Source organism: Camelus ferus, chromosome 1 (assembly GCF_009834535.1).
Source record: "Camelus ferus isolate YT-003-E chromosome 1, BCGSAC_Cfer_1.0, whole genome shotgun sequence".
Lineage (NCBI taxonomy): Eukaryota > Metazoa > Chordata > Mammalia > Artiodactyla > Camelidae > Camelus > Camelus ferus.
The window spans coordinates 7,019,231-7,043,840 of record NC_045696.1 but is presented as its reverse complement, the minus strand read 5'-3'; the positions used below and the strand labels follow the sequence as shown (position 1 = coordinate 7,043,840).

The following is a 24,610-nucleotide window of genomic DNA, read 5'->3' as shown; positions in this document are numbered from 1 at the left end:
ATGAATGAAACATCCATTTTAAAGGGGAAAAGTAGCAGAAGTAATACAAAGAAAAAGAGGTAAAGCGACAACCAAGTGAAGAGCAGAAAGTAATGAAAGAGAAAACAATAATGTAATCGATTTACATTAATAATTAATAATAATGTAATGTAGGTGACTCTTCGGAGGCTAATGAAAGTGACCAACCCCTAATGAGATGAACACAGTTGGAAAGAAAGATAATTTAAATAGACAGTATTAGGAATTTAAAAGTGTACATAACTAAAGATGCATTGAGATATCAAAATGTAACAAGAAATATGAATTTATACCAGTAAACTTGAAAATTTAGATGGAATAGACAAATTTCTAAAAAATACGTAACTTCTCAAAACTGACTTAACTAGAAATAGAAAAACCTGAATAGTCCTATAACTATTAAACTGAATTGGTAGTGGAAAGACTTCATGAAAAGGAAACACCAGGAGGAAAAATCCAAGTGGGTCTACTGTGGGCTCTTTTAAACTTTTAAGGGATAGATAACTCTAATGGTACAGAGACTGGAAAAAGAAGACTCTTTTTAAGGCTTGGTTTGGTCATCTGCTGAATGGGATACAATAATACAAACCTCACGGGGTCCTTGTGAGGATTAGAGGAGTGGTGATTGGAAGTCACTTGGGGGAGTAAGCATTGAATAAATGTAACTACTATTATTGTTACGGATTGCGCAACATAAAACAGTGTTAGTTGGGGAGGTTGTTCCCGAGAGAGCCTCACTGACGAGGCTGTCCATGGTGGGGAAAGTGGAGCATCACGGGTCACTTCTCCAGGGAGGAGGTAATCATGACTCACTCTGGTTTTCCAATAAACCTTTAGCAACTGGCAAGATGCAGACAAAGCTCGTGGGATTCAGAAGTACTTCTGAATTGTAAAGGGAAACCGTGAGACCAGGCGGGAAGGCAATTTTTAATTATTCCACCTAATTTCAAGGTGGGAGTTGCCACTTCGGTGTTAGTAAGAGTCAGAGCTGGGATTCACACAGCTCTGTCTAGGAGGACGAACCCCTCCTGCCTTTCTCAGCGGTTCGAGGCAGAACAGAACTAAAATAGGGTTTTAGGTGGATCCAAGCATCTGCTGGGTGAAATCAGCCACCCATCCAACAAGCATCACGGGCGATTTTCTTCCTCAAAGTCTACTGCCTTTTAGCAATTTAAAGTGTATCTAAGAAACAAAACATCCTGACGGAGTTGGACAGCAGCTGAGAGCGACGTGTGAATTCGTGCTAAAGGTGTGGTGGTTTAGTTATTTGGAGGATGGAAGTGTCAGACGTGGTTTGGGAAGGCTTCCTGGAGGACATATGCGTTGAGTTTAGAGAATAGACGGGAGGCACGTGGAAGGAGGAGACAGAAGCGAGCGCAGTGCTGTGACGCCGGGGCCTCGGCTGGTGGCTTTTCTGTGTGACCTTATTTTACACCCCAAAGGCGCCCTGAGAACCTGAGAGCAAGGTATTACTAATTCTCATTTCGTAGGTGGGAAGACTGAGGCAGGCACTGGTTAAGTGATTTTCTGTAAACCACACAATTAGGAGTAGAGGGATTCCAGCCCGGGTTGGGGCTCAGAGGAGAGGGGAGAAGATGGGGTACAAAGAGTAGATTGGGGAATGGGGGAGGTCAGCCTCTGTGGGTCCAAGAGCCCCTAGTCTTGGTTTCTTTCCTGTTGAGTAGTGCTAAGCCCCACCCTGGATACTTTGACCCTAGGCTGAGCTGGACTCTCATGATCTGGGCGGGATGGCATGACCCGGGGGCTGGTGTGTGATGAGGGATGGAGCTGCTAAGACGGCTGCTGGGACATCCAACTCCCAGGCAGGTCCCTCTACCTGTCTGAGATGCACTTCCCTCATCTGTAAAATGAGAATACAATGCTAGTACCTCTTTCATTTTATTTCCCTTAAAAATCAAATGAGAACAGAGGCAAAGCACCCAGACCAGAGCTGAGTGTGTAACGAGTGCCAGTAAGTGGTAGTTCCTTCTGGGTCACCCCTCGTATCTCTACGTCAGGTTCTGCAGCAGCACACCGAGGGCATTTGGGGCTGGATAATTCTTGGTTGTGGGGGGTGCTTGGCAGATTCTGGGAGTTTCTCAAAAGAACTGGCACCTGGGCTCCACCTTGAGATTCTGATGTCATTGCCTGTGGGCAGTGTTTGCTCAAAGCTCAGCAGATGGTTCTGATGCAGCCATGGCTGAGAACCACTGAGGACAGGCTCCCAGTGGATGGGTGCCCATGCTCTTAGTGGCCTGACCCTGGCTGCAGGAAGGCTGGCAGCTCCGCGCACACTGAAAACATGGTGAGCACCTACTATTGTAAGATGCTCCTGAGGTCAGGAGAAGCTGTTGAGATGGCTGCTTCTTCTTCCTTCTCCAACCCGGCTTCTCTCCAGCTCATCCATCCTCCCTCCTGGAGCTACAGTCTTCCTTTTTCAGGCACAGGATCATCTCCAAGCCTCAGAAATGAGGGCATATCCCAGAACAGTGCTTTTCCTGGTCCAGTGGCCGGGCTCACTTGTTTCTATGATGGATTCAACTCACTCATCACACACCAGTTAAGGACTGGATGCTGTGCTGGGCACCAGGATGCAAGGATGGGTCAGACACAAGGATGCAGACCCTGACATATGTGGTAACCAGATAGATGGGTGCATTCATTTTAGAGGTGTGTTCAGGGCTAGAGGTGGGCAGAGAGAAGGGAGGGGTCTGCTGGGTGAGAGGGTTGCAAGGAAGTCTTCAAAAAAGATGGATTGGGCTTTGAAGGATGAGTAGGAGTTTTCCAGGTGGATCAGTGGAGGCAAGAAGGGGAAGAGCCTCTTGCTGGGACCTATCCCGGCTACACACTGGAGACACTTGGAGGAGCCTTGGAAGAGCAGATGGCTGAAGAGCAGGGTTTACCTGTCCGCTTTCATGGTGAGACTTTTAGCTCTGGGGTTTCTCTTTAGTGATTACAGTGTATTCCACCCACGTGAAGTCTGCCTCCATCCAGGGGCCATGGAGACATGAAAACAGGCTGCTCTGGGGTGTGGGGCAGGGAAGAACCCACTAGCCCCTGCACATGCCCAGGCGCAGACATGGAGCTCACGGGCGGCTCTCCCACCTCCAACCTAAACTGCCCCAACATCGCTTCTTGCCTGAATGGCTGCCGCAGGCCTCTCCCCCTCTGCCTGCCGCTAGCCACGCCCAGGGCGACCAGCTCCTCCAGCCTTGCTGTCACTCTCAGATTTAGCACTGACTGTCCTACCACCTCCTGGGAGACCCCTCCGCCCAGGCAAACCTGGACCTAGGTCATCTCAGCTCACACAGTAGCCACATGACCCTTTAAGAACGCATGTAACATCTCGCCACCCCTTGCTCAACGCCATCCACAGCTCCCCTCTCAGAGCAAAGGCCCGCGGTCCTTTACAGTGGCCCACGACGGCTCCTGGGTCAGGTGCCAGGGGTGTCGCGCTCCCCAGCTCGGCCCACGCCCCTCCTCACCAGCCACACCAGCCTCCTCGCTTTCTCTAAGCTGCCTTTCACCGCGAGGCCTTTGCACTCAGGCTCTCTCTGCCTGGAACACTCTCCCTCTTCGATCTCGTGGCTCCCACTCTCCCTGTCCCGGGAGGTTCTAACATTACCTTCTCAGAGAGACCTTCCCTGGCTCCCCTGCCCAACACCCACCCCCTACTCCAGAGCCCCGTTTCCTTTTCCTTTGTGCACGTCCCTCCTCCCCACCCCCCGACCCGCGTAGTTTCTCACTGAGCTTCTCTCTCCTGCTCACTCGCACACAAACACGTGAAAGCGGGGCCTGGTTCACGCACTGCTGCGTGCCTCCGACCGAGAACACTGCCTAGTATGTGCTCAATTAATGACGAATGAATGGGTGCATACAATCTGGACAACTTGCTCAGTTAAGGGCTAAGGAGAGGCAAGGGCAGCTCTCCCCCAGGCAGCCTCGCGCCGGGCTCCCGGGTGGCCTCAGGCGGCCCTGTCCGGAGCTCCCAGGTGCCTGGGGCTTAACTCAGTGGACACCCTTCACATCGTGTTGTAAGTGCCTGGCTTGGACTGAGCCCAGGAGACCTGAGCAGCTTTGTTCGCTGTCACATTACTGCGCTTGGCTTAGGGTTAGTGCAAACGCCGCAGCTCTTTCCTTCCATCGTCTGCAGTCCCAGGGCTGACGGCTCTGCCTTTGCCTGGGAGATACGAACACGCACAGATTAAACCTGACAAGGGAGGGGGTAGAGTCGAAGGATGTTTTTCAGGGAGGGAATGCACTGGTTTTATTTATTTATCTATTCTTTTAATTCTAACTTATTTTTTAAATTGAAGTATAGTCAGTTTACAACGTTAAGTCAATTTCTGGTGTAAGGCGTAACGTTTCAGTCACATATATACACGCATGCGTATATTCCTTTCCATATTCTTTTTCATTAACGGTTACTACAAGATATTGAATATAGTTCCCTGTGTGATTAAAGTGTGCATAGTTCTTATCTGTGTCTGACAGCAGTGTCTCTCTCTGTGTTTTGCATTAGTTCTTAAAAACTGTCCGCCAGGCACCCGGCGTGCGCGGTCTCCCAGGCCTGCTGTGTGGGCGCTGCAGCACTAGGTGGCGCTCGCGCCTGCATGTCTTTCGTGGACGGTGAGCCCGCCCAGGTTGCTTTCTGGTCACTGCGGAACAGTGAGCACCTGGCTGTCACTGCGAACGCTGGTGGGAAAGATGCTGTCGCCGGGACGGCTCGGGCTGCACCTCGGGTCCTGGAGTCCCCAGCACCTCCGGGAGGAACTGCTCCTGATCTCTCCTTGGACCCGGGATTTGGGAGGGGTGTAATGGGGTGGTGCCTTTAGCCCCGGGATGCCTCAGTCCTTGGCTGCCTCCGCTCTGCCCCACCCTGAGCAGAAGTTTCCAGCCCCGAGAAGAGGGTGCGTGATAAGAGAGGAAGTCTTGTCCCAGCTCTGTCCCGTGACCCCAAGGAGCTCATGGTGGGCAGGTGGGCTCTAAACTCCCCAGGGCAGGCCCTGCCCTCTGGTCACCCTTGTACCCCGCTACCAGCCGACACTGGGCACCTGATACATCATTGTGGAACACTGACAAAACATTATGGAATGAACGCAATGGACACCCTCAGTGTCCTGTGGAAGGACCTCAGAGGGGAGCCCCCACCGAGGGCTGTGGGCATGCCACATGGTCCTGGGCAGCTGGGGTCACGTGAGTGAAGGGGCTGTGCCCAGGGCCGGCCTGTAGGGAGGTGACAAGCGAATGAACAGGACAGTGGGAAAGCAGAGTGGTCGACCTTCCTGCCAGAACAGTGGTGCTCAGTGGGCAACTTTGTCCACCTGGGGACATGGGCCACTTCTGGAGACACTTTTGATCGTTACAGCTAGGGGAGGCGGGTGCACTACTGGCACTTGGAGGGCGGGGGTCAGGGATGCTGCTGCAAGACACCGTACGATGCACAGGATGGCCCCACAGCAAAGAAGCTCCGATATTAGTGGGGCCAAGGTTGAGGAACCACGGGAGAAAGTGGAGGGGCTCTGCCCACATTGTTGGGGTTCTCTGGTCTCACAGTGGCTCTGCATCCCCTTCACGACCTCCACTGTCCCCAGCATGGGGACCTGAGACCTTATCAGGAGTGACTGCAGTCCTGGTCCAAGTTGACTGTAGGGATCCTGGCTCCTGGCCAGGCTGAGGCTATGCAGGGAGCTCTGTCTGTCCAATGGCAGAAATCCATCATTGGTTCCAGTCCCTCCTCCCAGATGCCAGGATGACGCGTGCCCACTGCCCTGCTGGCCTTGGACTATTGCCTCTGACTGCAGGACCAATCCCTCCTGTGGCTTAAGGCAAGCTCCGAACTGCTGCAGCCTGACAGCCCAGGGGCAGGGAGGGGGAGGGCTTCTGAAAACACAGCCTGGGGACCATGGCTTTTCCATGGCAACAGCTCAGTGCTGGGTCTGCTCCTGTGGCACACTGGGCACACGCGGCCTGTGTCCTACCCAGAGAGCAAGTTGGCCCAGACAGTTTATTTTCAATCTGTTGGGGAAAAAACAGTATTACTCAAGGGAGCCAAATCTTTGGGTTTGCAAAATACTGGTGCTTTTGTTTGCCCTTTCATTTCTTCCCCTGTCCCTTCCTTTCTTTCTCCTTCCATTTTGTTGTTGTTTGTATTAAAATTTTATGCTTTGTTTTTCATATGGTTTTATCCTGATTAGGCTATTTTCCATAATGTTTTTCTTTAGTAAATTTCTCCAGATTATATAGTTAATCTTATTTTTATTGGAACGTTGTGAGCTATATAATATCAGAAGCTGTGTGTCTCCATTCATCTATCCACCCACCCACCTACCAACTCAACTGTTCATGAATCCAATCATTTATCCAACCCTCATCCATCCATCCATCCATCCATCCATCCATCCATCCTTCCATCTCCCCACCCAACTACTTATCAACACATTCATCCACTCACCCATCCATCACTTCATCCATCCAACCAGCCAACAACCCATCCATTCATCTGTCCATCCATCTACTCATCACACACATTTGGAGTGCCTGCTGTCTGCCTGGCCCACAGACCTTACTCTCACAGAGATATCCTTCCAGTCGAGGGTGCAAATTCACAAAATGTTAAATGCAATTTGAGTGCTATGTACAAAGTCCTATGGGACCAGAGAGAAGTCGCTGGCTAACTTAGTGGATAGTCAGAACAACCTCATAGTGGCAGGGCTTATCAGGAAAGCAGGACTTAGTAACTCATTTAGAACTACTAATTAAAAGCAGAGGTAATGATGTGTGACTTGAGAGATGAGGTCACTAAAGGCACTGAGGCTTTCCCTTTGTCTTCTTTGGACCGCCTGCTTTGGGGAAAACCATCTGCCACCTTGTGAGGACACTCAGGCAGCGTGTAAGGAGACTCACAAGGGGAGGAACTGAGGCCTCCAGCCAACAGCCATGTGGATGTGGATCCGCCAGCCCCATCAAGCCCTCAGGAGACTGCAGCCCTGGCTGCGTCTGCAAGCCCCTGAGAGATCCTGAGCTAGAACCGCCCAGCAAAGCAGTTCCTGATTCTTAACTTACAGAAACATATTTGCTGTTTTCAGCCACTGGGTTTAGAGGCAGGTTGTTGTGCAGCAACAGAGAACCAGTACAGAAGCTCTGTGCCTTCGGACAAGTTAATTAAATCTCCCTCTGCTTCCTCACCCATGTAATTAGGGTGATAATAATGATGTCTACATTGTAGAGGAGTAAGGATTTTGTGAATTTGTACATACACAGGATTGAGAACAGTGCCTGGCATGCAGTAAGTACTCAGTCAATGCGACTTATTTTTAACTTTATTAGTAGTAATTGCATGAATTTGGGGCAAAGGTGGAAGAGTGGGGAAGAAGGAGAGTTCCTGCTGGGTGAAGGGAAGGTGGACTCAGCCCTCATCTTAACCAGCTGGTGAGATCTGGCAACCCAAACCCAGCACGAGGGTGAGGGTGTCCACTGGCCAGTGAGGGAGTGAAGGAAGGGGAGTGAGGTCACTGTGGGAGGACCGTCTGTGCCCAGAGCTCCGTTGGTCTCAGTGCCTTCTCCTGGCTGCCTTATGCAGTGAGCCAGCATGCCGAACTCACACCCCTCCTAGACTTTGTTGAAAAAACCCTATCTACTGACCGTACAGGGCTTTACCGAACATCCTCATGACTCATTTCTGAAGCAACTGAGAGTTACCTGTGGGCATCGGTGCCCAAGGAAGCCCTGAGTCAGCAGAAGGGCCAGTTAACATTGTGACTCCTTTTATTAAAATTCTTGTTTGACTCTAGCTAGATGTTTGTATATAAATAAATAACCTACAGAGAATCACTTTGTAAAAATTTAAGTCTCAGATACGAAGGCTAGACATGTAGATTCCACTCACTCTTTCTCAAGTGGCTTCTCCACTGGCCAGGAGCACATATAAACAACAGCTCATGTTCTGTTGCTGTTTACTTATTTTTCTCCCTTTTGGGAGAAAAAGCATATGGAGACTCCAACTTGGTGTAGGAATTCCTGGGGAAACAAGTCCTCTCGGGACAGATCAGAGTGAAATATGTAACCAAGAACCATGTGTGTGAGGGTGATGGGACTCTGCTCACCAGAGAGCGGGACCCTGCTCCGATCAGCCGGCGCCCGGCCGAGCCACTGACTAAGGGCACCTGCAGGAAGGCAAGCCAGCGTGCATGGTGACAGCGTCTCTGCTGGCTTCCCAAACGTTTGGCTGCCGTCAAGGGCCTGCCCGTTTCGGTCCTTGTGACGGGGCTGTTTCTCAGACCTGTGCTTCCCAGGACCCTGTAGCATGCCCCCCACCCCCAGCTCAGGTTCTGAGACTGCACCAGTCTCCAAGGACAGTCACTGCCCAAGCCACAGCACGGCTGCTCGGCCGATTCTGCGCCCCACGTGGCTGCCATTGAAACCTTTGGTATCCGTACCATGATGGTTAATTGTACGTGTCAACTTGGTGGGGCCACTGGGTGTGCAGATATTTGGTCAAATGTTACTCTGGGTGTGTCTGTGAGGGTGTCTCTGGAAAAGGTTCATATTTGAATTGGTGGACTGAGTAAAGCAGAAGGCCCTCCCCAACGTGGGTGGAGCTCACCCGACCCGTTAAAGGCCTGAATAGAACAAAAAGGTGGAGAAAGAGAGGTTTTGCTTCCTCTGTTTGGTTGTCTTCCAGCTGGGACGTTGGTCTCCTCCTGCCTCTGCACTTGGACTTGGATTTGGACTTGGACTTGGACTGGACTACACCACTGGCTCTCCCAAGTGTCCAGTTTGGCAACTGCAGATTGCGGGACTTCTCAGCCTCCATAGCTATGTGAGCCAGTTCCTTATAATAAATGTCTTTATCTGTCTTCTATCTATCTATGTCCATTTATTAGCTATTACCTGTCTGTCTGTTTGTCTGTCTGTCTATCTATCTATCATCCACCCATCCCTATCCCACTGGTTCTTTTTCTCCGGAGAGCCCAGACTAACATGCCTACTGCACAGAACAGTGCAGCCACCATCTCCACGACCCTTCCTGGAGCTTTTTCAACCCACACCTCTGAGACCTCAGTGCTCACTGGAGAGTCCATTCTCTCTCTCGAGAGGGGGACCCACTGCTACTGGAAGATTTCTGCAGAGTTTCCCATCAGGGGCACTGGGGTGAGCAACATGTTGGTTGCAGAGGGAGCTGTGACTCCCTAGGGCTGATGGCAAGATTTCTAAGCAATTTCAAGAAATCTCCCTGGTACATATCAAAGAGTAGATTTAGCACGTAGTCCCATGGCCCCCTCAGAAATAAGAATGCCAAGGCCCAGATTGCCTCTCGTCTCTCTAACTCTCCAGGGGTTGAGTGTTCTCGATGCTTGACTTTTCCTGGCATTTCTTCATTGGAGGCAACAACTTGAGACTCTCAAATTAGTGGAGGAATTCCCCAAGGTGTTGGCAGGGGTAATGCAACTGAAGTGAAGGATCATCTAGAAACAGCCAGGTGGTAATTTGATAACTGGCTAAGTTTCTCTGATTGGGCCCTTCTCTCCATCTTCTGTGGATGGTTCTGTATTGGTTTCGGTCTGAGAGGAGAGTGATGGATGCTTATCAGTGAATTTAGTGCAGGATCCTGTGTTGCCCTGAGCCGAATATAAACCTGTAATCTGATCAGGAGCTTCTGACAGAAGCCTGTTGGCTTCACTCTGATCTGTCCCTAGAGGCCCTGCTTCCTTAGGAATGTCTGCACTCAGTCTGATTCTTTATAACCTTTTTTTTTGATTCTAAAAGGAAACACATATAATGTTTTCTCGTCTTGCTGTTCATTAAACTTTCTCTCTGTGAACGTCTACGTGGCTGGTGAATTATGCGAGTGAAGTCAGCTGGCAACAACGAAAAAGCTAAGAAAACGAAGAGAAGGTAAAGGGGGGGGGTGGTGGTTTCTGGAAGGCTGGGGCTCTGGGCAGCCGCCTAGGCCCACTGAGCTCACCCACTACGGAGTCCCATGGCTGTCTGTTGATGGTGACGGCTACCTGCTGCTCTATTTCTTTATTTAGGGGAAAGAGGTCTGGTGTGCCCACATGCTGAGGGACTGCCCTGGGCCTGATGCTTTTCTGTCTTGCTGGTCCCTTTATTCCACAAATACTATTTGTTTAGATGTCCTTTTAGAGACAGCAGAAGGGGAGGGCTACTCGGAGGGATGGTGTGTTAATTTCTTGTGGCTGCCAAATCTTGTGACAAATCGCCACAAACTGCGTGGCTTAGAACAGCATGTTTTCTCTCTTAGATCTGGAGGCCCGAAGTCTGAGATCCAGGTGTCAGCAGGGCCGGGCTCCCTCTGCGGGCTCTAGGGGAGGATCCTTCCTGCCTCTTCCAGCTTCTGGTGTCTCCAGATGTTCCTTGGTTTGTGGCCTCATCACTCCCGTCCCTGCCTCCGTCTTCACATGGCCTTTTCCTCTGTGCCTTCTTCTCTTCTGTCTCCTATAAGGGCACTTGTCACAGGATTTAGGGACCACGTGGGTTATCCAGGATGATCACATCTTGGAATTCTTTGCTTAATTACATCTCCGAGGACCCTCTTTCCAATAAGGCCCTATTCAGAGGGACTGGCGCTTAGGGCATAAACTCATCTTTTAGGGGGTCACCGATTTACCCCCTACAGATGGGCTGGTGCCTGAGCAGTGACCCGAGTGGTCTGCTGAGAACTACAGAAGGGCGCCTGTCTGCCCCTGCAGCCTGCCAGGAAGGTGTTGCAAGCCCAGCAGTTTTCGGGAGCTCTGGAGCGAGTGGGGAGCAGGGGCAGGGATGCTTCATGAAGGAGCAGACCCTCGGGAACGGCACTCTCTGGCCGAGTCAGAGCTCCGCCGCCCAGCCCGCCTTTCCAAGTAGATTCAGCTTGCGCCCACCCACTGCGCTCCATCTCTGGCGTCAAGCGAGGGCAACATTCCTGGAAACATGTGTCCCCTGGATCATATCACCATCCTGATTTACATGATAATTTCTTCTGTTGTGTGTTCCCAGAGGGAGGAAATCAGCCACAGGACATCGCCAAAAATTCACATAGACACCCCAACAAGCCTGAAAGAAAAGTCGTATTTGCGGGAAAAGATGGAGCCAGTGTCGCAGGTGTGGATCCCCCGGGGACAGCCATGGCTTGGACGCCCAGAGACGTGGCAGTCAAGAAAGCCCCATTCCTGGACGGATTTTCAAGGTTCTTGCTTTTTGAAAAACAGTATTTAAAGAGAGCAGCTTTGATTAAATTCTTCCTCAGGGTTCCCAGAAACCATCATCTTTCTCCTCCCACCTCCCCTCCTCTGCGCCCATTGGCTTTGCTGCAGTTCAGTGAATACACTGCAGACCATACTTCTCAGCTGAGGAATCTCGGATGCACTGTCTCTTCAAGGCCTGTTTTCCCAGCTTGGCATGCTTATTTGTTGGCAGAAGAGGGAAGGAAATCTCAAAGCCTGATGGGGGTGGTAGGAGGTCGGAGTCTGAGATCAAGGTGTCTGCAGTTTGGTCTCTTCTGAGGGCAGTGATGGACGGTCTTTTGCAAGACCATCTCCCTTAGCTTCTGCTGGTTTGCTGGCCCTCTCTGGCCTTCCTTGGCTTGGAGATGCACTACATCCCCCCACCCCACCCCGCCCTGATCGCTGCCTTCACCTTAATATGATGCTCTCAGGGAGCACGTGTCTCTGTCCAAATTTCCCCCTTTATAAGGACAGCAGCCATATTGGGTTAGGATGAGGGACCTAATCGTACCCCAGTAAGACCTCATTGTAACTAATTACGTCTGCAGTGACCCTGTTTCCAAATAAGGCCCCATTCTTAGGTGCTGGGAGTTAGGACTTTACCTTCTCAGTTTTGGGGGACACAGTTCAACAATAACAACTGTGAAAGGTCATGTGGGCACAGGCAGCTTAGAGGAGCTCAGACTGATATTTGAAGCAGTCACTAAAACCAAAAGATCAGGAATATTTACTATCGATTTGTGTTTTCTTCTGCTGAGGATGGTCAGGCAAAATCACGAAGTATGAGAATTCAAGTGAGCGGAGAAAAGAATGGACTGTTCAGTGGGCAGTGTTAGGACAACCAGGAAGTCATTCAGAGTGAAATGCAAGCGGGCTCCCAGCTAAGTCCAGCTGGGTCAAAGATCTCAGTCTAAAAGTTAGACTGTTAAAAGGACTATGGGAAAACAAGGCAGTCATTTCATGTTAGTAACATAGGAATAGGGGCAAGACTAACTCTACTCTTGTGTTCCTGAAAAATGAGCTTGCCTATGGCACAAAACTAGGATCTCATAAGGAAAAATATTGGTAAGTTTCACTACATAAAATAAAACCATTATAAAAATATTCAGGCCAAAGGTAAAAGAATAAAAATATCATTAACAAAGAAAGCCATGAGACACAGGACAGACTGTGAAACATGCATCTGCATGGCACGTGATGAAGAAAGGGTGAATTTTCTTTGTATAAAACAGGACTTTCCAAATCAAGAAGAAAAAGCTAAAAATCCATTTGAAAAAAAAAATGGGCAAAGGGCAGAGAAAGCAGCACCAGTAAATATATTAAAAAATGCTCAACTCCACTCTAAGAAATGTAAATGACGCCTCGTTTTCTCTCACGCAACCAGCAAAGATCAGTGAGCTGTTTGCCTCCAGTGAGGGTGAACGTCTGTGCGTGCGGCCCGCGCCCCTCTGGAGGGAGGGCTGTGAATCCACACAACCTCTGGGGGGCAATTCGGCAGCATCTTTAAAAGCAAAATATGCATATCCTCTTTTCGCCCATCAATCTTACTTCTGAGATTCTATTTTAGGGAAATCAAAGAGTTTCCTTGCAGTGTTGTTTGTAATGGAAAAAAATGTAGGAAGCCATCTAAATATTCATCAGCAGAGCACTAGCTATGCAAATGAGCAGACACCCATAAAATGGGATATTACTTTGCAGTTTAAAAAGAATATGTTAATACTTACATACATTATATTTTTAGAAAAGCAGTCAACCATGGGCAAAAACGTATGTTTCCATTTGGGCAACACAATATAAATATGTATTAATGCGTATGGACATATGCTTGAGTAAGTATGGAACGTATCTGGAAGGCATGCCACGGGCTGTGAGCAGATCTCTTCCAGGAGAGGCCCTGGCAAAGAGAGGGTGGGCCGGGGATGTGTTTTTGTTATATATTCTTTTATGCTATTTGAATTTCTTACCACGTGCAACTAGCACTTTTAAAGTAAAAACATCGAGATGAAAATGAAAAAAAAAACGAGGAAGCAGAAATTGATCCTTCCCTGGCAATCAGATGGCTTTGCTCTGGGCAACTCTTAACATGCACAGCTGAGGACAGTGACAGGCAAAATCTAACTGCTTTAGACTGAAGCAAATGAGAGATTCATCACCCAAGTCAAGCTGGCTGTGTGGGTGGAGGACTGCGGTCGGTGCCTCTCGTCTGGGTGGGAAAGAATGATTATGATTTAAAAAACAGGCCTTGACTCACAGACATAGAAAACAAACTTGTGCTGACCAAAGGGGAAAGGGGTGGGGAGGGGCAAATTAGAAGTTTGGGATTAGCAGATACAAACTACTATATACAGCATAGATACACAACAAGGTCTGAAGGCATCGCACAGGGGACTGCATTCAATTTCTTGTAATAACCTACAATGAAAAAGAATATGAAAAAGAATCTATGTGTGTGTGCCTGAACCACTATGCTGTGCACCAGAACTAATGCAACCTTGTAAATCAACTATATTTCAATTAAAAAAAATCTAAAAACAAACAAACAAACAAAACCATGCCTTGAACCTGTTTCTTGCTTTCGATGTCCACAGCCTCCTCTCTTTTGTCACATGATGTTCAGGACACAAGGGTCACAGGCCTCAGACTCCTGCGCGCCCAGGGGCCGGGACACAGACTGGCTGGGGAGGGAGGGGATGAGTGTGGGGTGGGGAGATTTCGAGGAGGGGGCCCTGTGGGGAAACCCAGAGCATACCCTTCCTGAAGGCAGAAGAATTCAAGCTCCTAAGAATACTCAGCCAAATAAAGCTCGTTTCTGAAGAATGTGAGGCCCAGGATGGCCATTTGCTGCCACAGTGGGCTGTTCCTCCCTAACACAGAGGACCTGTGGCCCCCAGAGGGCAGGGTACCTCCTAGGACCCAAGGCGGCCCCTTCGGACGGAGGGTGTCATCTGCTCACACCGCCCTGGCCCTCAGAAGGGCTTCCGGAGCAGGCCTGGGTTAGAGCAGGGTGGCAGGAGCATCCTTGCTTGGGACAGCCTGGGCTGGGAACATGTCTACTGGAAGCCAGGAAGGCTAATGGCTCCTTGGGTCCCAGCCCCTGTATCAGCAATATGGGATTACACACCGCAGGGTGGACATTCCAGTGCCCGAGGTTTTCTCCTTATTGTAAATACATAAAGGCTTCTGAATTGAAGCCAGAAACTCTTCTGCAGTGTGGCAAACACCCCTCTTTCCCTGCAAGCCGACCATGCCGAGTGTAATCTAAATGCATTCTCACATCCCCCAGCCATCTTGCTGAAACCTGAAATCCTGTGCTGCCCTGCGACACAGACCTGCTCTCAGGCGCAGGAACGGTGCCCAACAGCTGCACGTTTGGGCTCTTTTTCTTGGCTGTGTAGCTCTGGGCTTTCCTCTCTCGCTGCCAGACCTCACCTCTCTGCTCTCCACATGCTAGCAGGTGCAAACCCATCTCCGCCTTCATTCACCACTTCTGGGTCTGCTCTGGTCTGGGAATCCAGTCAACCAGGCTTCTTAGGATTCCTTATTAGAAAAAGAAACATCTTTCTTCCGTACAGCAGAAGAAAGTGCCTATTTTTACATCCTGTCTTCTGCCTGTCCTCATGTCTGCCTTAGTTACTGTGCTGAACTGCACGAGGTTTAGCCGGTGGACACTGATGTCTCTTGTGGTTGCATTTCTCTCCTCACTTAGGGTTCTTAGTTGGATTCTGGAATCTAGGTTTATCAAATTGTCAGATAAACAAGTGTCAGGTAATTGCAAAGTCTTTTGGGGGTTTGATTTAGAGCATATTCAATGATTCTGGATGACTTAAATATTTGTTGCTGTTCACTGAGCCCTACCACCCAAGACAGAAGGCGTCCCTCTCGTCCGACCGGTGTTAGGTCTGGAACACCTGAATGGGAAATAGAGACATCTCCAGTCTTTATCTAAGCTGATTTTTTGGTAAGGGCTTAGCAGACAGGTTTGTATTTTTTTTTCCTTTCAAGATTATTTTAGAGCCAAGGTGTTCTCCCGTTATCTGAATTACGTGTGACAGAATTCCCACCTCACCTGTCAAGATTCAACCTACGAAAAAATTGCCATTGAATAAGGAGGATGAGTGCTTTTTCTAACTTGACACTTTTAGAAATTTGAACCATCTGTCATTTTATAGGTGAGTAGAACCTCTGAGCACTAGAGATATAGAATGATTACACGTCAATAAAAATAAGAATTAAAAAGCAACCTTTTTTCCCCTCGATTTTCTACTATATTTCAGATTCTGTGCTAAGCTCTTTTATCTCATTCAGTAATCATCAGAACCAAGCCATGCAGGTTATTACCCCTCCCATCAGATAAAAGAACAGGGGATCCAGGTAAACCAGGTGTCTTAGTCAAGGACAGGGCAAGGTCAAGACGCGAGTGCATGCTCTGATCACAGGTCCACAGCTTTTCGTGGTGAACCTCACCCTCATCCGTCAGCCTAACGGAGCATGTAATGTAACCCATCACTGGTGACAGAGACTCTCCCTGACCCAATCTTAGGCAAACTCCTCTGAGCCCTCTCTTCAATGAGGCCCCTGACCTTTGGACTTTTGTGTTTGTCTCTGCATCACCCAATTTTAGCAAAATTCCTGCTAAGTTTGTTTAGCCAGAACCCCCATCCCCCGCTCGAAATCTGATCGCCCTCAATATCTGATCCGATTCCTCGTCCTCACCGCTCCCTAGATGCTGTCTGATCGCCCTGGCCTGCCTTCAGCAGGAATCCTGGTCGGTGGGTTTGGTCAGAATGGCCCCTTGCCTGGTTGTTAGTGTTTCTCCGCCCACCGATCCCTTCCCCTCAACCGCCTTGGCTGTAAGTCCCTGCTTGTCCCTACTGTATTTGGAACTGAGCCCAGTTCTGTGCTGAGATTTCTCCTGTCCCTGTTGTAATAGTTCCTGATTAAAATCTGCTTTTACTGCTTCAACTGCTCTGGCTTTCCTTTAATACCAGCAAGGCTCGTCCTGGGATATTGAATTCCGATGGCCAAACAAGTGGGGAAGAGGGACACAGGTGTTGGATAAGATACCTGAGATTATGCATGAATGACACCTGGCTATGCTGACACTTGGCTAGAAACCAGACTTGGTTGCTCAGTAAGTATTTGCTCTTAGTCCTACAGTTTTAGAAAAGGTGTCTAATAGAGATAGTGACATAATGGGTGGAAATCTTGGCTAAAATATCAGATTCAAAGACAGCATGCTAGAGGTCAAAGGGGAGTCTTTGTATATATCCTGAACTAATATATCTCAATTGTAGTGAAAATATTATTAAATATATGCATTGTAGGTATACATATTGTGTATATATGTATAATATATAATATTATATATTGCATTATATATGTTATAATGTTATATAAAAATTTATACAAGTTCAAAGACTGTCAACCATAAGACTTTGAATAAAATGTCTGTCTGCCCTGGAGTAACTGTGGGGTAAGTTTGCAACCTCAGCCATGGTCTACAGGGCAGCTACATGCGTTTGCCTTTGTAACAGACATTGGTAGGATATAAGGTCTCTGCTCTGGGAATCTTAGGAAACCTCAAGATTTTTGACTTTGCCAATGGCCTGTGAATATTTTCTGGAATTCTGGGGACCTGGTTACCGAGAATGCATAGATCAGAGTAATGCATTCATGGTGAAGCTTCAAGTTACTTGTCAGTTTCAAGCCAAGCATCCTTAAGCCGCATCTTTGAGGAGGAAGGGTGGAGACAGAGGCTGAGAGTGTAGGTTTACCAGCCCCTTAAGCTGCTGCAGGGGCAGCTGGACAGGTGAGGTAGGGGTGGGCAGTGTCTCAGATCTGACCCTGCATTTCTCACTATTTGCCTTAAATGTGAGTGAAAAGTTGGGCCACCAAGCTGGGGGCTGACTGCTTGCTTTGCTGACCTTCGTGGAGCCTCACAGCTCTTGCTGGAAGCTGGAAGGAGTTCGTGTCCCCTGGGTGGGAGCACCAGCTGAGGCTGACTTCTGAAGAGTTCCTCCCGGATGTCCTGTTCTGCCCCCAGTTCAAGATTTTGCCTCTGGCTGGAATGGCCTCCGGGCAGAGCTTCAGCCCACTGTGCTTGCTCAGTTTTTGGCATGAGTCGAGATCAGGAATGTCGTGGGGTGTAGTGAGACATGGTCGGAGGCCACCTGGCAGGGGCAGGATCTGAATAGTTACCAGCACACCTGTATTTACCTGGAAAGCACAGCCCCGTTAGAACTCCATGGACCCTGAAGGACCCATTAAGTTAAACAGTGGTGCAGATATGAATTTATTCACTCATTCAACGCACTTTGGCTATGATCTATCACTGTGGGTCAAATATGTCTTCTGCGATGTTTTTCTATGTGACTAAAAGAAGACATCTGTACCCTCAGCTGATTGCTTATTACAAGCAATTTTTGACATGGTTAGATTCTAACACACTTTGATAGTTACTTGGGGTTTGTGGCATTGACATTTGATACATGTGGCCACTTCCAGAGATTAAAGAACACTGAGAGGCACCCACGTTCCCATTTAAATTTTGTATTTCAACTTCCTCTCCCTTTGAGAAATAAATGTAGTGTTTTTTTAATTTCCCCTTTCAGAATAATTCCCAAGGAGCTGCATGCGGGGTTCAAACTGTGTTTAAAGCTCGTTGATTTAAAGTAGACAGGAGCAAGCATAACCTCTTCAATCTCAATTCCTGGTTATGAGAATAATGCTGATATCTCTGCCTCCCATTTCAGTAGAAAAACCAGGAAAATGATGGGCATGTGGGGCCAGTCTGCACCACGTTCTCCCAGTTCTGACAGGACTCTGGGGCAAGGCGTCAAGCCTCTTTCTCTCTCTGAAATAGAGTTTAGACCCTGGCTTCGGAAGGAATCAGAAAGCTGAGAGAGCTCTTACAAGTCACCTTCAAAGAGGAAGAGTCCTGACAATCTGACATTCTCGAAGAGACAGCTCTCCCACTGAGAGCCACAATCACCTGGTGACACGTGGAGGAAACATCTATTTAGCCCAAATTTCTAAAGTCACTTCCCTCAAATAAATCGTTATTTAGTTCAAGTTAGAATAAAAGGGCTGGATTAGATATGTTAAGTTTTGCTCTTAATATAGATGCCAAGAAGGGGTAGCTTTTTATACCAGTCTTTATTTGTGTTGTCAGTAACCACAGGAAACTGATTCTGTGAGCGACCCTGTCTCATCCATGACCAGCTACAGGCTGTTTACATTCCATTTTGTTTTCTGGCTTTAATTAAAAGGGTTGCTGGGTAGGGAGAAAGCATTCCCGGGACGCTCTCTAACCAGACAGCAGGAAATTAATCCAATCTGGAAATCGATCAGACCAACTATTTACATGTGATCATTTTTCCTTCTAATACTGATGGTGCCAAGTGCTATGTCGCAGGTGTCTTCTCGTTTCTCGAGGCCAGGGTTGATGTTTTAGACAGCACTCAAGCAACAACTAGTTCAGTGACACCTGAGCAGGGATGTATATACTGTGGTCTCTTGATTAGCATCACAGGTTGGGGGACAGTGTCTCCAATGCCTCTTTCACAAGGAGGGGAGCGTGCCCCAGGAGTGTGACTGAGTTGGAGGATGAAGGAGCTGGTAGGACGGGGTTGTGATGGATGAGTGCTCAAGGATGGAATCCTGGGTGATGGCTTGGAAACGACAGCCCTGGTCCAAATGGCCAAACCCCGGGGCAAGAAGTAGGTGTGGGGGGTGAGGTGGCTGCATGGCTCTGGGGCAGGACAGGAGATGCCAGGGCTGCTGAATGCAAGGGCAGAAGCTGTGTTTGGGTCTTCAGGCCTCTCTGCTGGGCAGGCATGCTGGCCCTGAGAACTGAGCCCCTCAGACTATTGTTGGCAGGAGGGATCGTGGGAGGGTGGGTGACACAGCCTGGCTGATAATTCAAAATGAATCAATAAGCAATTTGGAAAGAAAAACAGGATGCCCCACTGCATGAGCTGAAACAGCGCTCCCAGAGCCACAGATGAATGCTGCTCTGTGCTGTGCTGGCCGCTCGGCCAACAGCACCCTTCCTGCCTGAGGGGCTTGGAAGGGAAGTGCAGAGAAGGTTCCGGAAGCTAGAGGGCAGATGCAACATTCCCAGACTCCAACCTCAGGTAGCCGTGTGCCCTCAGGCTTTTCCTTTCTGCCAAGGGGTGGCCAGAGACCCACGGCTGCCCTGCTGAGTGTTTACACGGGGGGTTCTCGCCAGGACGGGGCAGCATCCTGGCTCAAACCCATGACCTTCCCACCCGATGGCACCTTCAGCGACAATGAGCTCCATAGGGAGAGGAGTGACGGGGTGGCTCCAGGCAGGGGTGATGGGACACTTTAGGGTTTTTCCAGACTGCCTGATTATAGAAGAATGAGCCACATTTTAGTGGATTTTGCTTTTTGTAACTTTAGATAAAGCCCAGTTAGCCAAGTTGCATGCTTGGCGGTGTCTGTGCTCTGGGTGTCAGTGGAGTGAAGGCTGCAGACTCTCAGTGAGGATGCCAACACTGTATCCCTTTATTATTTCTCTGACGTGGTCCATGGGGATGCCAGCGGTGTACACAGTGTTACTGACTCGATTGTGTTCCTGCCTGCCCCCCACCCCAAATACATGTTGAAGCCCCAAGCCCCAGTGTGGCTGTGCTGGGAGGCAGGGCCTGCTGGGAGGAAACCAAGGTTAAATGTGTTCATAAGGATACAGCCTTTATCCCATAGGACTGATGTCTTTTTAAGAAGAGGGAGAGAGTTTCCTCTCTTAGCACAAAGGAGAAAGGCCCCATGAAGACACAAGGAGAAGGCGCCTGCAAATCAGGAAGAGAGCCCTCACCAGAAATCGAACCTGCCACCACCTCCATCTGGGACTTCCAGCCTCCAGCACCGCGGGGAAGTCAGTGCTGTTCAAGCTGCCAAGCCTGCGGTGTGTTTAACGGCAGCTCTGCCCGACTCGTACATAGAGCCTATTAGCAGCAACCCTCATGATGGAGGGAAGAGAGCGTCACCTTGGACGGGGTCCTAAAAAGCACCAGGCATGAGGCATCGTCAAAACGCACACCACACGGCGCGCAGCCCTGCTCCCGGCACCGCACGTACCGTTCTAGGCATTATTGCAACCACGAGGGGGACCTGGCTAGTTACAGAATTACAGCATCTGCCACATAAAAGGAAATCAACTGCTAAGCAAAAGGCCAACTATTCTTAGTGCTGTAACAGGAGGAAACTTCTGAGAGTTTGCAAAACTGTAGCCAGCACCACCTCCTAGGAGACACGAGGTCAATTTCACAGGACCGATGCTGCTCCCTGCAGCTCAGTGACAGCCCTCTGCAGGGGGCTTCTAAACCCAGGCTCGCTCTCTGCTTTTCTGATAGGTGCAAAAGCTGGGTTACAGGCCTGCTGGAAGAAGCTGGGGTCTGCCTGACTGCAGAGCAACTTTCTGACACCTACTGGAGGAGATGAACTGGGGATTTCTCCCTGACAAGTTTCTGGTTTAGTTCAGAAATATACATTTAGCAGGAGTGGAGCTGGGCCAGAAATGAACTTCTCTTTTGTAACTGGAGGAGCCTAATGTGCATATCTGCTCAGCACACCTAGTGCTCAGATACTGACTTCTAAAGACCATTCTCTACTAAAAAGAGTAAAAAAAAAATATTTGGACAAATATATGACTCCATAGGAGGGACTGGAAAATTATAATGGTAGCCTGGAACATCTGTTTGTGCCATAAAGGAAGAAAGAGGACAAAAATGATGGGGGAGTGTTCGAAGGACAAGAAGCCTGTCTGAAGGGGGTCCCATTGGCCAAATCTCAAATAATTGGAGCATCCCAAATAAATAATGGTAGTAGCAGGTTGTTATCCATTGGATAAAATAAGACTCAGTGAGTCCATGCTGATATAAAGAGATAGATATATAAGTAAGGCAAGGAGAAAAGCTCTTCCTTAGAGTTGAAAGTCAACATCTAAACGTAGCAAGGACCATGGAGCTAGAAAACCACCATTTGGTCAGCATCTTAGTGATAGTTGATTCAGGTAAGAATCATTAATGGGCACTAAGATGAAAGTCCAAAGAGGAACAGGATATTTACATGGTCTCCAAGTATCTGTCTACAGGATACTTTGCATAAAGTGAAAAATAATACCTTTACAGTGGAGAAAGATGGTTGGCACCCCGTTAACCAGCGATTGAAGGCAACATCACCCAGGTTGGGATAAACCAATATTGTGTGTCTACTGATAGGATGGGTTGAGAAGAGCACAGCTGTGACCTTGTCAAACTGCAAAACCCAAATCTAATCATGAGGAAGCACCAGAAAAGTCAATATTGAGGGACATTCTACAAAGTAAGTGGCCTATACTCTTCAAAAAGGTCTTACCCTACTCCTGTGCATATGTGAAAACTCTAATCTGAAAAGATACATGCACCCCATGTTTACAGCAGCACTGCTTACAATAGCCAAGACATGGAAACAACGTAAATGTCCACTGACAGATGACTGGATAAAGAAAATGTGACATGTATATGTGTATGTGTGTGTGTCACTACACACACACACACACAATGGAATACCACTCTGCCATTAAAAAGAATGAAATAATGCCATTTGCAGCAACATGGATGGACCTGTCAATTGTTATATTAAGTGAAGTAAGTCAGACAGAGAAAGACAAATATCATGATACCACTTACATGTGGAATCCAAAAAAAGGACACAAATGAACTTATTTACAAAACAGAAACAGACTCACAGACATAGAAAACAAAACTGTGGTTACCAAGGGGAAAAAGAGGGGGGTGGTGGGGGGATAAATTGGGAATTTGAGATTTGCAGATACTAACTACTATATATGAAATAGATAAACAACAAGGTTTTACTGAATAGCACAGGGAACTATATTTAACACCTTTTAATAGCCTGTAGTGAAAAAGAATATGAAAAGGAACACATATGTGTGTGTAACTGAATCACTATGCTGTGCACGAGAAATTAGCACAGCACTGTGAACCCACTATACTTCCAAAAAACTAGTCAATGCGTTGAAAGTTAAACACAGACAGAGGTGCTCCGTTGGTCACAGGAGATTAACAGACGCGGCAACAAAGCATAACCTGGTGTTTTTCTCTGACAATGAGGGAAATTATTTGGAAAACCAGCAAAAATCTGAATCAAGTTTTTGGATAATAGTCTTGTATCAGTATGTTTTCTGATTTTGCTGATCCTGCTGTGGCTGTGGAAGACTGCCTTCACGTTCATGGAGTGTACACTGAAGAGTTTAGGGGTAAAGTGGCATTAAGTCTACAGTTTGCCTTCGAATGGTTTAAAAAAACCCTCAAATGCACGTACATGCTTACACACACCTATCTGTGTTGACACCTGTAGGTAGACCTGGAGAGGATGATGCAGCAAATGTGAAATATGGAGGACTGTTCCTGCTGCCCCTGACTCGTGACCCAGCACGGCTAACAGAATCACTGTGAGAGATCCGAAGTGGGTTAGCGATGCTGAGTGTCTGTAACTGAGCTCATAACCAGCTTTGGTTCCGACACCCATCACACTGTTGACAAAGAACTCCCTGCATGTCTGGGATCCCTAGGGGCAGCTCAGGAGGTCCCCTGATGGGTCCTTGAGCCATCACCAACATGCGCTGTCATCTCCTGTGCCCAGGAGACCAGAGAGAGAAAAGACCAGAAGGGTCAGGTCTCACCACTATGTGGCTTACAGACCACTTGGGAGATGACAGTGACACTTGGTAAAGTAGGGGGCAGTACAGGACCTGATTAGAGGTGAGAACAAGGGGCTGGCTGAATCATGGAGGGCCTCATGGAGGAGGTGGCACTTGCCAGACCTTACACAGAGTGGAGAATCTGGACTGGCGCCTGGGGAAGGAGCCGCAGAAAGCAGTGTGGGAATGCAGGGAACAACGGCGAACTGTGAGCGTACCCAAAACCTTCCGATGTGTGGTTCCCGGTGAAAATCCACCCTGGGGAAAACGATTTTTATCGAGGAAAGTTCCAAGGTGCTACTGCCATTCAAGAGTTTGTTATGATTATTCTGATTCAAGATCCTGTGATTAGATAGAAATATAGTCAAAGCACGAGCGTGGGTCTTCTTGAGAATTTCCTGCCCACCATGTGGGGTTGGGTCAGTGCCTGGACACTTTGAACAATGTGACGTGGAGGCTGTGTTGACAGCAAGTTGTATGATTGGAGGCATTTCTGACGAATATGTTAAGGACACCTTTCTGTGGACTGAGTCCCAGGATGGTCTCAGAGGGCAGGGGTGGGCTGGGTGGATGTGTAATTGATAGCTAATGTTGAGTGCCTTCCTGACGGCTCATCCCTGTGGTTCCACTCAGCCTCCTAAGAAAATGGGGGTGGGGGCCAGGGGGCAGAAGGGAATTTGGACCAAGAAAAGCTCTTTATGGATGGAATGGAATTTAGGCCCCTCCACCTCCAAATGAATTGTCCTGAAGAATAAATGCTGCCGTAAGAGGAGTCATACACCTTTAAGCAGGGGGAGTAATTTTCACCCCAGGAAAAACAGAGCAAGCACAAAAGGGAGCGTCAGTGCCACCCTCCCTGAAACAAAGACACTCACATTCTTTCTTTTTTCCCCTTTAAACGTGGTGTTAATAATAGCACTGTTTACTGACGCATCTCTTCTTTTGAACAGGAGTTCAATTTTAGCTCGCTCGCAAAGGTCAGGAACCCTCTGCTCCCTGTTATCTTCTCACTCTGGGGGAATGCAAATTGAAAAAGCACACGCAAGTGATTTCATCTTGCTGGATTGCAGCTGCTCCCCCTCCTCCCGGGGGCTGCCTGGCTTGCTGCTGTCACGCGGAGCTCGGGCGAGGTGGGGTGCTGGCTGGGAGTACGAGTGACAGCTCCTGTGCCCACTGGCCCACCTCCCCAGTAAAAATGTTCTTTGTCTACCTGATTGCATTTTTGTCTTGTACTATAATTTGGTTTTATGTCCAGTCCCACTGCCTAGAACAGGGGAGCACTAAAAGTAGTTTTGACATTTTTAAATGGTTGGGAAAAGCCCTCAAGGAGAATAATGTCTTATGATGTGAAAATTATGCATCCATAAATAAAATTTTATTGGGGCACAGCCACGCTCGTTGTTAAACTTACTGCCCATGGCGACTTTCAGGCAGCGGAGTTGAGTAGTTATGACAGGGACATCACCAGTCTAAACTATTTACTACCTGGCCCTTTACAGAAAACATTTTGCCAACCTCCTGCTCTCAACTGTGAGTTCCCTATGGGCGGGACTGTGTTTGGCTAACTCTGCACAATGCCAGACACTGGAAGTTTCTGGAAAATCCCTGCCTGCAGAGTGAGTACATCTCAGCCTAAGAC

The 24,610-nt window shown here is 48.4% G+C and overlaps 1 protein-coding gene and 1 long non-coding RNA gene across 7 annotated transcripts in view; one reads left to right on the top strand and one right to left on the bottom strand.

Annotated features, from left to right (window-relative positions):
* The window catches only part of KCNJ6 (potassium inwardly rectifying channel subfamily J member 6), a 256,311-nt gene that overhangs the window by 39,469 nt on the left and 192,232 nt on the right, over positions 1 to 24,610 (bottom strand). The gene's annotated exons all lie outside the window — the stretch shown is intronic.
* On the top strand, positions 7,085 to 13,668 carry LOC116659287. Of its 5 annotated transcripts, XR_004314699.1 has the most exons (5): positions 7,085 to 7,306; positions 8,702 to 8,839; positions 9,787 to 9,915; positions 10,283 to 10,398; positions 11,017 to 13,668. It is a non-coding gene; the product is annotated as an uncharacterized LOC116659287 (long non-coding RNA). The 5 variants fall into 5 exon arrangements; XR_004314685.1 differs by having other exon boundaries at positions 7,087 to 7,306; positions 9,787 to 10,398; XR_004314639.1 differs by having other exon boundaries at positions 8,702 to 10,398.